This window comes from Battus philenor, unplaced genomic scaffold (genome assembly GCF_028537555.1).
Source record: "Battus philenor isolate CCGP_79_NKW_IND1 unplaced genomic scaffold, ilBatPhil1.0.hap1 SCAF_14, whole genome shotgun sequence".
Classification (NCBI taxonomy): Eukaryota; Metazoa; Arthropoda; class Insecta; order Lepidoptera; family Papilionidae; genus Battus; species Battus philenor.
The window spans coordinates 12,531,623-12,549,079 of NW_027181676.1; the positions used below are offsets into that span (position 1 = coordinate 12,531,623).

Here is a 17,457-nt window from a genome sequence, read left to right on the forward strand (position 1 = left end):
ATCGCCGGGTACCGTACATTAGATTATTCCCACTGAAAGAGGTAGCGATTTTTGATCTTATTGATAAGAATATTTCGGTTGTTTCACTAACCTTCGTTCACTAACATTATTTATGTTTTTAGGTTATGATCAGAGATAAACCATTGGTATCAATATTTAACTATGTTAGTTAATGTGCTGGTTAACAAAAAAACTGCTCCTGAAGCGAAAAATACTAAGACACGAATAATTGTAAGACAAATAACTGTACCTGCTTGTTATAGGTTCAAAAAATTGTCTCAGCTACTTTACCTATTATTAGTTTAATGAAGCTGTCTCCGTAAATTCATTTTGAAATAAAAATATACATTAGATTAACTGACCTTGAGAATGGCAACCAATTTCTGGAGACCAGAGACCAATATCTGAAGGCAAAGGTATCCGGGTTTTATGTGTTAAAGACCAAGATCGAAGACCGGGGACCGCAAGGATTTATTACAGAATTTTTTTGCCAACAGTACATTCGTGATTGGCGAGCGGCTGACGTGAAGAGGGCACGAGAGCACAACACTACTGCCATCTATACAACTACAAACGTATTAATTTACGTTTAGTCCGATACTGTAATCAAGTGTCTTTATATGTGGTGATTAGAAATTCTAATTATCCCTCTGTTACATGTGACTTCGATATAACTTGTAGATGGCAAATATTAGATTTAGAAACCTATCAAGTATTTGCCCTCCAAGTGTCATTAACTAGAGCCAAGGTGCTTACAAGTAGATACTGAAATCCAAAATCGTAGTGACCGGAGACCAACAACTTGAGGTCACAGACTAACAACTGATTACCGAATAACATCAGGAGACAGGACACCAACAGAGAGACAGAGAGAGAAACGACTGAATAGCGAATAACTTCAAAATATGGGAGACCAAGATCTGGAGACTAGATAATAACATTTGGAGACCAGAGATCATTACCTGGATACCAGAAACCAGCACCTGGAAAACGAAGAGTGACAACTGGTCACGGGAACTGACCACAGATTAAGAAACAAAAAAATTGTAATAAAAATACAATTTAATTGTTACATATAGGATCAACTGCAGGGACAGTCAAATAGGCGTGACAAGCAAATTTATTATTATGCTATATCAAATTAGGAATAATATAGTTCAGTAAATTTCGGAAATTTAACTGAGTTGTCTAATTTATTGTCACCAAAACGTCATATTCATAACAATGCTACGTTTACCATAATTTTCGTTTTAATGAGGTTAGGTCTTGGAAAAGGTCTGCTAATTGTAACAATAAAATTTCAAAATAATATTCTGAATTTTTGTATTTTCTGAGGATACAAAATACTCAATTATTTCAGAGGGCGTCTGCCGGCAGAAAAATAAAAATTCTAGCTTCACTATGACGGTATACGAATAAAATTTGTTGAATGTACGATCGCAAAAAGACATCGAACAAAATGGCACTTATATTCGATATTTAAAAGTAAATAAATTATGAAAAAAAAATGTCAACTTTTTGATATAAAACGCGAAGTAACTTTCTCTTTAATTTATATCATTGATAATAAACTAATATATTTAATCATTGTACACAACATAAGCAGACAATCGCCTCACCCAATAACTCTTGCAAATGGCCAAAGTGACATATTTAATGCGCTCAACAGGGGTGCAAATTACCTTGTTTGCCGCGCTGTTGAGAAGGCGAGCGGAACTGTTATTTATACGTTCATTTTAAAATTTGTTCCAATTTAATAAACGACATCAATCTGTATTACGAATATTGCTTTTTGTATTTACAAAGATTTATTTAATTTATTCATATAATACAATAAATAATATATTTTTTAAAATATCAATCTACCTTTACTTTTAGTCGTGTTATATTTGTGCAATAAATAAGTGCATTTTATATTATATTCTCTATCAATGATCTCAAATAAATAAACTAATTGCTGAAGTCTTTAAAACAGATACATTCGTGTAATTTATTTTTAAAATAATGGTATACCATATAAAGGATCTTTGGATAAATACAGGTTGTTAACATTAAAGCCAAGACGTATACTTCAGTCATGGTTCACCGTGGGTTAATACACGTGATGGTTTTTTCATCATCATATAAGATGATAAACGCCCGCTCCAAGGCATAGGCTTTTCTCAAAGATAGCTAGCTCCAGCTACTTCTTACTACCTTCAAGTTGTAGTTAATTGACGAGAATTAATTAATAATATTCGATGCGTTCCTACGTCTACCAGTTATTTGGTACAGCACAGTAAGTCGTAGAAAAGTGTTAAAATGTCCACATCTTTATACAATTTTACTAGCCTGAATATATTCGCATATAGATATGAATTTAATAAATATATGAATGTTTTAAAGATGCATCAACATATGTAACGCATTTTTTCAAAGTAGAATTGACGTAACATGAACAGTGGTACACCACCAGTGGTGGATTGAGATTAGCAATCGTGGGCATTTTTGTTTGGGATTGGCACTAGCCACATACAAATTTCCAGAGGTTGGGTAGCAGCGCCCTGTGTGTTCTTAAATACTAACTGCGATTGCCAAACTGCCTGTCAAACATGACGATTGTGAAATGTCCCCTCATGTCTTTGCGCGAGTCCTGTGCATTGCAGTAACGACAAATCAATGAAAACTTTGTAGAATGCACTATTAAATCTTAAAATAGTCATAACTGTAACCGCTGCTTGCAATAGATTTTCCCAAGTGAATTAAAAATAATAAAAAGAATGATGGAGAACGGTAACCTACCTGGTACAAGTAATTCATCATCATTATGATACCCACTGGAAGGTATGTGTCTCCTATATAGATCTTCACAGTAACCTATATAGATCGTCACAGTAACCTGTATTGCGCTGCCAGCACCCAGCGACTTCTCGTGACCTGGACTATCGTAGGTCCATCTAGTGCAGTGATTCCCAAAGTGGTCTATATCGACCCCTATGGGTCTATGACAACCTGCAAGGGGTCTACGTCAGCGAAAAAAAAATTGGGCGTCCATGAAATAAAAATGGGGATCCACGATAGTGGATCTCAACACATACACTGATAGTACCTATTTACTTACATCATACTATCTTATTATATCAAAACATTTACATTATTTATAAAAGTACCTATGAAGTAAAAAAATATTAATATGTTACGTATATTTTACATAACAGATACAAAATTTTATTTTGAGGAGTTTTAATTTAAATTCAATTAATAAATGTATAAATTAACATGTGTTTTTACTTTAAGTTTTTAACACTAAACTTCACTACAGTTATAAATTTACAGGAAATCACTAACAGGTAAGTAGGGGGTCTACCCAACACGAAAAAACGTGGCAAGAGGTCTACGACACAAAAAAGTTTCGGGAACTCTGATCTAGTAGTAGGCATTCCCTGTCGCGATGTTAGTAGATATGTACTCTTCAAAAGTAACAGATAAGACACATCACTTTACCGGTTGCTACATTAAATAATAGCATTAGACTAAGTGCTACGCGTATTCCAATGTGCCTCTTACCAACATTTACGTACATACTTTGTATATATGGATACATTTATCTCCTTTAGCGTCTACTATATTTGCGACAACGCTTATGTTTTGGTTGCACTTTAAGGAAATTAGATTAGTTCTCGACACTTACGTGGTTACTAAGATCATGGGAATGGAATATATATTTCATTCATAAAAAAAGTTCGTGAATTTTATTAGATTTTGTTTTAAGTCTTTGCAATAGCTTAAACATTATTTACAATACAGGTTTTAATAATACATTTCAGTTTTTGGTAAATTTTTTTCTTCGTACGCTCAAATATTACCTGTCAAAAATTGTCAAAAATTTATAAGTTATAGTGGTTCATCATCACTGTGAATTTTCGATAGGACCAATAGGACACGACCTGCATCCTGTGTCGCCTGACTACTCTAACACTTACATAATTACATGTATTTTATTTATACAAATTATTCAAATCTGTAAATTTTTATGATTATCATTACTGGCATTATAATTAACTCAACACTTTACAACGACCTCCTTGCAAAATGGTCTAACTTCTTTCGTGTTGAGTCGTCTAAATTGAATAAAAAGTGAGAATAAATTTTGAATCAAGAACGTCTTTACTTTTATACCAAAAGCAAAAGCATTTACATTTATTTCAATTCATTGTTTTTATATTATATACCCTTTTCATTATTTACGCATATTCTTTGAATTTGCCAACTGGGTCTAATACTCTTTACCGAATTCGTCTTTCATGATGGTAGTGGTTTAGATTTGCTGCAGAACAAGCAAGTACCATTCTTTTTCCTCTTTGAACCAAGATTTCATAGTTAAGAAACGATTTTTAAGTGTCTTAATGTCTGATAACCTAATTTTGTGATTCGTGCAAAGAAAGCACCTGAGTGATTAGCATCTCAATCTGTAATTTCTATTTTAGGAGAGGAGAAGAAGCAAAAAACGTAATTTCTAGAAGAAGACTAGTAAGCGTAGTAGCGAGATATTGTTGAAAAAAATAGAGGAACGTATGACAGAGATTGTGACGGGAAAATGAGAGTAATAAAAATAAAAAGAGAAGTGCAAAAATGATTGAATCGTTAAGAACCCTGTCTCTCCCAAGATAGGGATGAACGAGATGTTCCCAATTATAATAGGAGAGGAATAAATAATAGGAGCCATAAAAAAATCTGTAATGACTTGTTCTTCCCGTGCTTATCTAGTCGAACATGGTTGCATAGATCGAACAAATACGTTGCGAGGCTAACTACGCGGTAACATCGCTTAATCCGGTTGGTTAATTACCGTAATTTGGGTGCCGTGACCCTGTCCAACAATCCCATTTCGGCCGATTCGGAAACGTCCGCGGATGAATTATTTAATTAAGCCCGCGGGGAAAGGGGTGCGTAGCGATTTAGACGTGTAACGTTGACCTGTGTCATTTGTATGAAGTAATTACGTGGTAGAACTTTGGGCTTAATTTGCATATTTATTTCTGACTATATTACAATCCGTTTTGACAACCTTAGCTGCGAAGCGTAATATCCTTCACAGGGGGGCAGTGGTAATCCGGTGGTATAGGACAGAGACTTGCAATCTTAGGTCGCAAGTTTGATTCACAGTACACAATCTTATATAATTCACACTGTTCATTATGGATCGACTACAGCGACCTCTGCATGTCATACCACACTGTGATCACCAACTCTCCCGAAAACTTGGCGATTATGGTATATCTCCCCATAGATATCACTGGGGGAGACATGCTTTGCAGTGGGTGTCTATGGACAGAAACACAACAATGACGATAACATAACAATGACGAAAGACGACAATGATGCCATAGTTAGAAGAAGATAAAGGTGTGGTAGAGATAATTTGTTATTTCGCAATACAATTTACGTTTGCTTTCATCGTAAAAATTTTCACGCCACAAAGAGCACCAATGAATCACACTCTCGAGTGAATGTTCGTGAATATTTATAGCTAAAAGCTTCCGCTAACCCATTCCGACGGGAACACACAACAGACTACGCGGTTCGAGCTTAGATTGGCCCGAGAAAAAATGCATTGTTTCTTGTATCAATTTGTTCTATAATTTTTTTTAACACTGACAGCGATGGCTGTTGGCTATATGCGTAAGCGAAAACAAAAACGCTATATACATGTTGATATATAACCTTTCAGAAGGCGAACGCATAGCTCGTTTATAAGCAAAAAGCTTGAAAGCTTTTACATCTAAACTCTGCCGTCTTGAATAAAGTGATCACTTTGAAACTACTGTAATACGGCATGCTAATAAGTTATGACTGGTAAAGTTTACAGTGACAAAGAATGAAAATAATTAATTTTAACCTGTAGTAATCCTAATTTTACTAATACTTTTACTGGCTGTATTATATATTTCTTTATTTGTATTTCTGAAACCAATGGATAAGATGTAAGGTATGTATAATAATAACCAGAAAATAAGCTATACATTCATCTCTTTAAAGGTTTTATACCTACAACCTATCATTCTGTAGTAGTTTTTAATAGAACCTTAAAACAGCGTTAACGTTACAACGATAGCAGCGAATAGCAGCGTTATAACGAGTGGAGAGCTAACGTCGAGAAATTCCCACGTAATCCCAAGTTATATTGCTTTTACATGCGTGATAAATGTGCCAGCATCGAACTGAATAACAAAAATATTTCCGACGCAAGCGGGAGCGTGTTCCGTTCGCCATAGCAGATTAAATAAACCAGAGAAACTGGATGGTTTTTATTATTTATTTAGATCGTTCTTGTACATTTAAAACTGAGTTTAAAAAAAAGAATACAGAAATAACCTAAAAACCTATTTTTTTTTATTGGCCCCCGCTATTGGGAGCCTCGTATCCCCTATCTGGTGTAGGACAGGGACTTTTTGTTTTAATTTTTTTAGTTTTTCACCATCTTTTTTATTTTCTTACTCTTCATTTATACATCTTAAGATACTTTCATTCGGTTTTCTTCCACATTTCTTCTTTATTCTCTTTCGCTTTGTGACCTTTCATTCCTCTCTCGTTACACTTTAACATTTTGTAATTTTATTTCTGTTTATTTACATTGTTTTTTCGCTTAACATTAATATCACATTGTGTATATCACATATCACATTAACATTTCTTATTTCTATTTACATTTGTATTAATTTTCTTTAACTTTTATTTTTCTAAAAACCTATTAAATTTAAACAATAACTATACCAGTGTTTTCGAATGTAGGGCCCACGCCCCACGGGTGGACAATCCGACTGTTAAGGGGGGCTATTCGAAAGTGGACTCGCCACGAATTTAACACTTTGCTTTAATATAAAAAATATATGTTACATAGGAGCCTGTAAGAATTTTTAAAAGGCTCAGGTGAGGCGTGCCACATAAATGGTTGAAAAATATAATATTTATCATATTATTATTTAGTAGCTACATCTATGTATATAAAAAGTTAATAATTATGGTTTTCACCGTCGCTCTGCAAACCGTGTAAAGAACTATACTTAAGATTTCTTTACGAGACAGAATCAGGAATGAAAATATCCATAGATAGATAAGTTGAAATGACAGCGGGCAGGCCGCACACGTCAAGTCAGATGGTTGCTGAGACTTTAACGTTCTATAGCGAAGACCACAGACTGGCGATCGTTGGAAAAGATGTCTACCCACGGTGAACAGACGAACTTAATAAGTATTTAATGGAATCAGGCGTGACCTTGCGGAAGTCCATCCTAAGTAAGAAAAGGACCAATATTTAGCCACTTCCGCATATGCAGTGGTAGTCGTGCAACAAAGTGCACCGCGGAGTCATGAGACTCTGTGTTTGGCACTAATCGGTGTAACATAACTCCTGAAGATGCCCCATGGAGGGGTGAAACACGTGTTGAGTGAATTAACGGTGGCAGTTGTGTAATTCGCATTGTTTGCCGCATTTATCAGCGGGCTGTCGGGCGGTGCACTTTGTTGCACGACTACCACTGCATGTGCGGAAGTGGCGAAATATTTGTCCTTTTCGAACTTATTAAGATCATCAGAAGACGCCGGATGCCTACTGCTTCGATCGATCCCATCACAAGTTATCCTGTATTTGCAAGAGAGCGATGAGAGTGTGACATGGAGATGGAGGAACGGATGATAGTGGCACCATCACCTCCCGAATAGGAAACAAAGAACGCCAATAGAAAATTATAAATGACGTTATAAATAAAACTAGAGATAGTGATTAAAAATAATTATAATATAAATTAATAATAAACAAGAGTAATACAGTAAGGAATTTAAAATTGTAAATCAATCTGTATCTGTATACAAAAGAATGTGGCGTTGTGCGAAAGGAATATTTAGTTTTATTTTTTTTATTTATTTAATATTCTTTATTTTGCACGCTGGGATAAATTTTAATAGTTTCATAATAATAAACAAAAAATTACAATAGGCGGTCTAAACACACGAGGCAATCGTCTACAAACAGCGATAGTATGAAAAAGGTAGACGTATAAATAATAATAGTAGTTAACGTGTACAAAACATATATATATACAAACATACGCACATATACATATGTATATATATATATATAAAACATATTTACTCATAATAAATAACGTAGTAATGCATGTTATAAATATATAATACAATAATAAAAAATCCATTAAAATGATTGATGAAAAGAAGAGAAGAAAAGATAATGTGATGAATACAAAACAAGCAGTATAAGTAATTGTGAAAGACGGTAGAGGAGAAAGCTAAGTCCAAAATATATATATATATATATATAATATATATAATGGACATAAAAGAACCGACCCTATTGGAAATGTATAGGAGAGGTCATAAAAGATAAACAAGTGCTAAACGTCCTACGGTTCAATACTATGAAAAAGGTTTACATATTTGTAACCTTTTTCATAAGGGACCGTAACCAATAATAAAAGTAAATGAAATGTTATTGCCAATTTAAAGACTTAAATGTATAATAAATAATATAAAAAGACTTGATGGACTGTGTATGTGAGTGCGTGTGCGTGTGCGTGTGTGTGCGTGTGCGTGTGTGTGGTGGCGGGGGGGGTAATGATGACAGTGATGATAAAAAAAGGAATGAAAGATCTTGAATAGAATCTAGTTATACAATTATTCAATATATCCATGAAGAGCGTAAAATGCGGCTGCAATATAAAACTACCTGCATTTCCCAGGTGCAACATTGGCAACAAATCATCGACCTCTGACTCAATTTACGGATCCGCATGCATGAATCTAATATCGTTCCTTGTGAAAATTCTTCAGAATAAATATCAATGAATAAAATGTTACGTTATTTCTTGTTATAGATTTTCATTCATCATTGTTTGTTAAACTTATCCTGAGGTGCAAAACATGCCCCAGAGGAGTATGAGTAAAAAGAAAATTGGAGAAAAAACGTCGGTTTTATCATGATATTATTCTTTAGATTTTAAGTCTAAAGGCTAACTACAACTACATATACATACACATTTATATTACTCACGTAAACGTAACACGTAGGGAATTGAACCCGTGACTCTCTATTGAGACTTCTTTATTACTAAGTCACTTGTCATCATTTAAGCCATAGACACACACTGCTAGATGTAGGCCTCTTCCATAGATTTAAAATAAGATCGATTTTTCTTACGGCTTTAATAAGGTTACATATCCACCATGTGAAGGGTTTCATGCACAACTTAAGGGCCCGCGGTCTTCTCTTAAAAGGCTCTAGCGGCTATTATGCTCGCTGTGTAGCATACCGACTGACAATTCAACTTTATATTTGAGACATACATATTTATTTCAAATTCATAAAACTAACTCACGCATGCAAATATGTTCGCGATATATGAATTTTCATTTAATTATAAATCCAATGTAGTTTAGCTAACACTTTCCAACTGAATTCTTATGAATATTAAAGCAATTGTAATAGTTCTAAACATTTGAAAATAGCTCTATTTTCTCTTCCGCTACCGGTTTCCCATTCATTCACTCCGCAAAGCCGTTCCACATACCTTTCCATATAAATCGTAAGCTCTGCTCTACGTACAGCCTGCAATTTGCCGCTCCTTCCTAAAGGATTCCACTTCTTTGTTCCCCTCCGCGCTTTTGCTACAAATTCTTTTCGTTATTTATTCCTCTTTGATCGGTGACATCACGCTTATTTCAATGTAAAATCTTATTGAAGCTTGTTCTGTTTGAGTCCACTAAAAACTGTTTTTAGTAACCAGATATTTCTGTATATAATATCAGCTTATAATAAATATTCGTATAATCTTAAAGATACCAAACTTCTAGATCTTTCTTTCCTAATACAGAATGATTGATTAGAAGTGTAAAAACTTAGAAGGAGTATGTATCGTACACAATAAAACCTTCAAAGCCTATATACATATCCCAAATAAAATGATCTCTTTTGAAAAATGTTACATTAATTTTTTTTTTTTTTGGAATTGAACTGCCGTTTTACTTCTGGCAGTACAAAGTACGCAGAGAAATATAGTTAACAATAATTAATGTTAATACGTATTAATTAAAATTTTAAAAACCAATCTTTACCTTATTTATTACTTGACGGCAATTTAACTATACATTTACCCCTTAAAAGTTTATATACCGATAACTAATCATCCTGTATATGAAAATGATACTGCTAACTAGTAGTCACCCGCTCGATTCACTTGACCGGCTCTGTCTTCTGTGTATGAAATTTTTTAAAGTCTGCTCAGGTATAAGAAACCCCAAGCGAGAGTCGACTTTTCAGCCCATCGACGCCTACACCAAAGCTTGGACCTTCCCTAAAAATATCAGGGCGGAATACCCCCTACAGATATCTCTGAAGGCCTATGGTATATCTATCATAGTATCCACGCTATGCAGGCTAGTGCAAAATCGCGGTGTGGTATTATGATACGCAGAGGACTTTTGAAACTTGTTTGTAAGCAGTTGCTATTCTATATAATTAACATACAAAGTGTAAATTATATATAAGACTAAATATCAGGAATCGAACCCGCAACCTACGATCACAAATCACAGTCCTCTACCACTGGACTACCACTACTCGAGAGCAATATCATAAAATACGATCTTAGCTGATCTTTACTTACCATAAGTAATATTAAGACAAATTTTCAATTCTCTTAACATTATAGTTCTATAGATATCGTGATGATTTAGCACATGGTGGAAATCTAAGATACATAGAATAATTTACTAGTAGAGTAAAGTTATGTGAAATCTCTCATTAATAGGTCTGGGATTTTCCTATCAATATCTGCCGATTCAGCTGGTAGGTAATATATGTTTCAGAGTAATAAATCAGCAACGCACGTAGGCAGAGGATTAAGTTTAGATATCACGTTAACTATCTAAAACCAATCAAGCGTTAAGCGTTGCAATCGAAGCGGAGCGGTAGGCCATTAAAATATAGCATCGGGAATGTTGTAAATTAATTACTGATTACTTTATTACATCGTTATCTCATTATCATTATCATGTCAGTTGATGTCACTGCAGGGCGAGGCCTCCTAGGCCCCATAGGCATACGCTGCCAGTATCCAACGTACTTCCCATGACCTAAACTTACTCATCTTAATCTACTTTTGAAAAATCCACTGTTATCTATTTTTTCTCGAACCTTCGAAGTCTGCGCCAACAAAACTGTCTGATATGCAAAAACTGAAAGCGCTAACCTGTTTACAATAACTAAGCTTATAGATTCTCTCTGGATCCTGGTTCGTGTTGGTCAAATGTACGAGGTTGAACGCGGATTGAGATCAATGTAGTTTTACCGAAACTAATGTCTTAGAAAAAAAATGTCTTAGGAAAGCTAGTCAAGGTGCATGCCGATTAAAAATGACCGCTGTGAGTGATGGCGGACCAAAGGAACGTAGCATCCAATACTCCACCTGTCCATCAACATCTAAAGACGGTACGAGGTTTCGGTAGCATTATAGATGCAATGGTACCTAAAAAGACACCTCGGATTAAGATGCCATTTGAAGAGCGTTTAAAATTCTACTCCGTGGATGCTTAAGAAAGCTGAAGTCACTTTATTTGGCAGAATATCTAGTTAACCTAATACTTCTGAAAGAGAAAGAGAAATTGTAGAACAAACTCCAGCAATGTGATAGAAGATAAGACCAAAAAAAACTTGCATAATACTGTTGTTCTATTATAACTAAAACAAAATCACTGGTCTACTGTTTACACATAATTAAAGTTATTTAAAAAAAATCTCCGTCTCAGTTAGTTGCGAACTCTTCTCAGATCAGGGCGCGTTTGTATGATCTTTAGTTGAACGATTCTATCATAATGTACAATTCCATTGTACTTTATATCATATCAGGATCATCATTCTTATAATGAAGACAAATGATCAGTTTATATGATCCTAAGTGAATAGACATTATTAAATATATGAATAAATAAGTGTACATCAGACAATATACAAGTACGAGTTGTAGAGTGAAAAGGTAAATATAACTTGTAAATGAATACATCGGATTACACGGCTATTCTGAAGTGAAATGAACGCCGTAGCAAAAGTTTTGAAACCGTCCGACAATGACGCTACCCTAGTACAGTTCCGTAGTACCGAATTTGCGAAATGAACACGCCGGACAATTCCGGTAAAGTTGCGAATTTTTCTTTTATTCAAGCGTGTAGGTATGTGGTCATATTGGATTTTCCTTCATCGCTCTTTATTCATTAATAACTGTGCTATTGTATTATAAGCTAGAAATTGAAGTACTCAAGCGAAAATAATCAAATTGTCAGTAAGAAAAGGACCAATATTTACCCACTTCCGCACATGCAGTGGTAGTCGTGCAACAAAGTGCACCGCCCGCCAGCCCGCTGATAAACGCGTATGCGGCAAACAATGCGAATCACACAACCGCCACCGTCAAATTACTCAACACGTGTTTCACCCCTCCACGGGGCATCTTCAGGAGTTATGTTACACCGATTAGTGCCAAACACAGAGTAATGTGCGGAAGTGGCTAAATATTGTTCCCTTTCTTACTTAGAATGAACTTCCGCGAGGTAACGCCTGATTTCATTAAATATCAAATTGTCTTTATAGGCTCTATACATTTCCAATAGGACCGGTTTGAGGCCAGCGCCTTAGGGTCTTGGAGTGAAGACTTCGGACCGGCAAGCATAACATATGACATCTACTATTAAGGTAGACAGATGACATTAATTAAAAAGAAATGAACAATATATTCACCCCATTGAAGCTTTTACAACAATCAGCTTTCTACGTGTTTTTTTTTTACTTTGTCAACTCTGATAGCGTTAATATAAACCGAATAAACCTGAATAAATTGTCTCTTATAAATCCTTCTAGAACAATTTTGATTATAGCATTATCGTCATCATTATTTGAATCGGAACTCGTTCGATTTTCAAAAGGACCGGTTGGAACCGGGACGAGAGGAGAAAGAGAGAAACGAAAACGTCTTCCGACGACCTTAATTTTTTTAACTGTGCACTTTGTAGGTGAACGTCCTGGGCCTTGCTATTACCTGATCTTAAGTTTTTTACTTTACTTACATCCATAAATTTAACCCAGACGTTCTATGTGAAGCTCAGGATCATAAATTTATTTATTTCTTGTTTCAGCCCATACACGCCAATTGCAAAGCCTATTCTCTTAAGATATCTTTGAGAGTATATACTGTAATCGCCATGTTTGAAGGCGGGTTGACGATCGCAGTGTGGTATTATGATACGCAAAGAATGATGCTGCCCGTCCCATCTGAAAAATTGTTTCTGAACCGTGGCAATCCTATATAATCCCGGGAATCGAATTTGTGATCTTCGATCGCAAGTATCAGTCATCTACCGCAGGGTTACCACCACCCCCTGTTAAGGCTTACCCTTCTCAGATGATCTTAACAAGGTTGTCAGAACGGTTGTAATATACTCGGAAATAAATATGCAAATCAAGCCCAAAGTTCTACCACGTAATTACTTCATACAAATGACACAGGTCAACGTTACACGTCTAAATCGCTACGCACCCCTTTCCCCGCGGGCTTAATTAAATAATTCATCCGCGGATGTTTCCGAATCGGTCGAAATGGAATTGTTGGACAGGGTCACGGCACCCAAATTACGGTAATTAACCAACCGGATTAATCGGTGTTACCGGGTAGTTAGCCTCGCAACGTATTTGTTCGATCTATGCAACATATTGTAGCACTCGAAACCACGAAGACCAGTGTAAATGATAACGAGATCATAGCATCTTTTATAACATATACATAAATATATATAAAAAGACTTCTTCGTGAGTAAAATCGACGATCAGTTCTGAAATACGCTTTAAGAAATTTAATAAAACAATGCAACTTTTAGCAAGACTTGCGGCATTAAGTCGTGGTATAAGTGTAAATGAAAAAACAAAGCTCATTGGCAGGAAAAAGCTTAAATGCTTTTACTCCTATTTCCAATCACCCGATAAAGTAATCACTCTGAAATATGTTACATTAATTAATTTTGAAATCGTGTTGAAATGCGACAAATCAATAATTTCAGGTTGTACAAATCCTGCATGGACCTTTTAATAATTAGTAATTAGATTTTAAAAAACGTTTTGTTAGTATATTATCTTTGTGTAATTTATTATTTTTGAAACCATTGATTTTTGAATAGGGTGTACTATGTATTAATTGACGGCAAATGAGCAATACATTTACCCATTTAAGGCTTTTGCGCCTATAATCACCTGTATAAGAAAAAACAACGGTGTAAGCTACACCAAAAACTCGACCTCTTCTTCTTTTCAGCAGATGGACACTCATAGGAAGGCATAGGCCGCCCCTAAAGATCGCCATGATCCTGTTCTACCTGCATCTAGCGACTTCCTGCAACCTTACCTATATTGTCAATCCATCTAGTACGATCCTACTCACACCGCGTCTACTGGCTCGTGGTCCCTTTAGAGAACCTTTTGGCTCCAACAGCCAAAGGTTGCACGAGATATGTCCCTGCTCATTGCCTTTTCAGACGAGCAATTCTTGGAGCTGAGTCCACAGCCTTGGTAAAATTCGATTATCATATTAAATATACGCTTCAATAAATTTAATCAAACTGTAAACTCTGATAATATTTTTAGACTTTTAAAATCTTTTAATACCGTAATGTATAATGTGCATTTGAATTTAATGTAATTGAAGTTAAGAATACGGTTAGTCGATTTAGGCTGCTGTAGTTTATGCTTATGGAAACAGCGATTTGCTGAAAACTGTACACTTAATATTACGTAGAACTATAATAGAATCATTAGCCAAACATGTACTGCACCCACACTACAAACACGCATTGTCCAACCTTTCACAAGACCCTAACATCCATTGCTTTTTTAAACCACTATCGTTATTTATTTTGGATTTATAATACATATTTCGTAAGAGTATAAAGTATCTATTGATGATTATATTTTTTTATCCCTGAGATTCAAAATGAACATCGGAGATAAAATTATGAATATAAACAAAACCTGAAAACCAGGAAATTGTCAAAACATTAAAAATGCGAAAATGAACGTCTATTGTATAGACAAAAATTACATATACTCAGATATATATTTCACTTGTTAGCAATATACGTAACGCTTTTTAAAAAATATATATTAATGACATTTAAATGATATTAGCTCTGCTAAAATGTCTGACAATTTTCTCTCTTCAAAAACTTACTCCAGTCGAGAGAAACGCGTTTATACTAAGCGTATTCAAATAAGGCACTAGTATGACATGTGAAAGGCTCCAGGCGAACTCATTTCCCACATTCCATGTTTTACGATTTTTCTCTCTCTTTTCAACAACAGCGAAGGCCTTTGGTCTTTGTTCTGCTTCGGTTTAATTTCCGTACCCTATCTCTATACAGTTAATCTTTCGTGAAAAATCCAAGTCCTTCCTTTAATTTATTTGTCGGGACGTATTTTCAATCAAGAAAAAGCATTACAATGTCCATTGTTGACTGTTAATCCAATCCGAGGGAAAATTACAATTCCTTATTTCAATGAGTTTACATTTTGATCCTCTATACGTAAAATAAATTCTTTATTTTGTCCAAAAAAATAAAAACCTTAATATAATACCTTTTTGTATTTTTATTTTGTAGTTTGATTAACATATTTCCGAAATCTTATAAAGTAAATACCAAAAAATCATGTAATTTATACTTGTATACAGCGCCATCTATTGAACAAAGATTAACTTTGTAGGCGCAGTGTAATTTATAACCGTTGAAAAAAATTAGTGCAGTGAATTACAGTTAGCCGTTTCATTAAGCTATACTAGATGGCGCTGTATAATTTTTATAAATATGCACGTGATAATTCAATAACAAATTGAAAATGTAACATTTTTTTCTTTTGTTTCAGATACCGCAATACAGCTTAGGGCTCTCTTTAGGGTCTATTTAAACGAATAATTCCAAAATGCGTTAGTCAGTTCTAAAGTTCCTAAAGCTGCAAGTTTAGTTTAAGTTAGGTGTATTTAAATAACGAAACGAAATGTACAACTCGAACGAATTTCTGCACAGCGCAGGCGTAAGCCGGCACATGCAGGCGACGGGGGAAGCCCCATCTCAAAAGACCAGCATGAAGCGCCGCTCCTGCGAAGTGCCTTTAGGAGACATCTCCTCGAACAATTTCAAAATATCCTTAGGCGATATAACCAATGACGGCCCGAACTACGACTGCCGGTCTCTCCGGTCTATAAAGTCCGAGGATACTCGGTCTTTAAGGTATCACAGACCGATTGACAGTAGGAGCGTTAAGAATTTCCGGTCTTCTCTTGCTGATATATCTGCTTACTCTCTCTCTCGGCCGCCGAGCTACGACCAACTGTCGCGTAGGTCTGTCGCGGAGGGTGTTGACTGCCAGGGCATCACGTCCAGCATCGAAGGAGTGCTGTGGTCTGATGAAGAGGAGAACGAGTACTTCTATCACGAGAACGTTACATCTGCTTGGAACCAAGGTGAGTTATAACTCGGTATAACTTATAACTACTTATGCTACTTTTTTAATTATAACTATGACAACTGCAACGCGATTGCTTATATCTTATACAAAATATTTTAACTTCAATTTTTAATATAGCAATAGCAATCTAGAGAAGAAGCCGTTTATTATTGGTTCTTGTATGATTCGAGTTACAAATTATAAAACACATAATTCGGATTATTTACTTCAATTTGCAATAATGAAACAATTTTACAAGAGAATATTAAATATATACTTTCGAATAGTTCTATGTTGACATCATTTTACCTTGATAAATTGGCGACAATTGTATCCATGCATCTATATCCTTATATATTTATCTATTCATCTTTTTGTATTTTATTTACAAATCTCACTAGTAATTACGCTAGCAAGAACGGCCGGCCATCAAAATACAAATAAATCTGACTCTTTCTGAAAATTAACGCTATAGCCCGGTTTGCTATGTACTACAGTACATAGATGAGTAAAGGTTCCCATGGTTGTTATTTTTATTTAATGTGCCTGTATTAATTTTAAGATAAGCTAATAATATTATCTTCTTTGTTTTTATAATTGTTAGGGATTAGATCAAAGCACTTGTTTTATACGAACAGATCATGCGGTTGAACTACGCTAGTAACTTGTGGAGCAGTCGCTACTTGCACAACCCTATTGTGCAAGAAAACAGCTTTCAATGAAAGCTCAAGCTCCAAGCAACAGCTCCCAAGCTGTTTTCAATGAAAAAATTCTGACAAATTTTAATATCAATCTGTATTATCAGTCAAATTTTGTTGAATAACAGTTTGTATATCTAGCAACGTAATAAAAAAGTTTTAAAAAATACCACACTGTGATCGCCAACCCATTAAAAATCATATTAAACCACAAGTGGGGAACACAAG

The 17,457-nt window shown here is 35.1% G+C and overlaps 1 long non-coding RNA gene across 1 annotated transcript in view; it reads left to right on the plus strand.

Moving 5' to 3' along the window:
- The window catches only part of LOC137918568 (uncharacterized), a 75,279-nt gene extending 58,738 nt beyond the window's left edge, over positions 1 to 16,541 (plus strand). Inside the window, exon 3 of the long non-coding RNA XR_011106695.1 lies at positions 15,950 to 16,541. This is a non-coding gene — a long non-coding RNA (uncharacterized lncRNA). The remainder of the gene's footprint in view (positions 1 to 15,949) is intronic.
- The last annotated feature ends 916 nt before the right edge of the window (positions 16,542 to 17,457 follow it).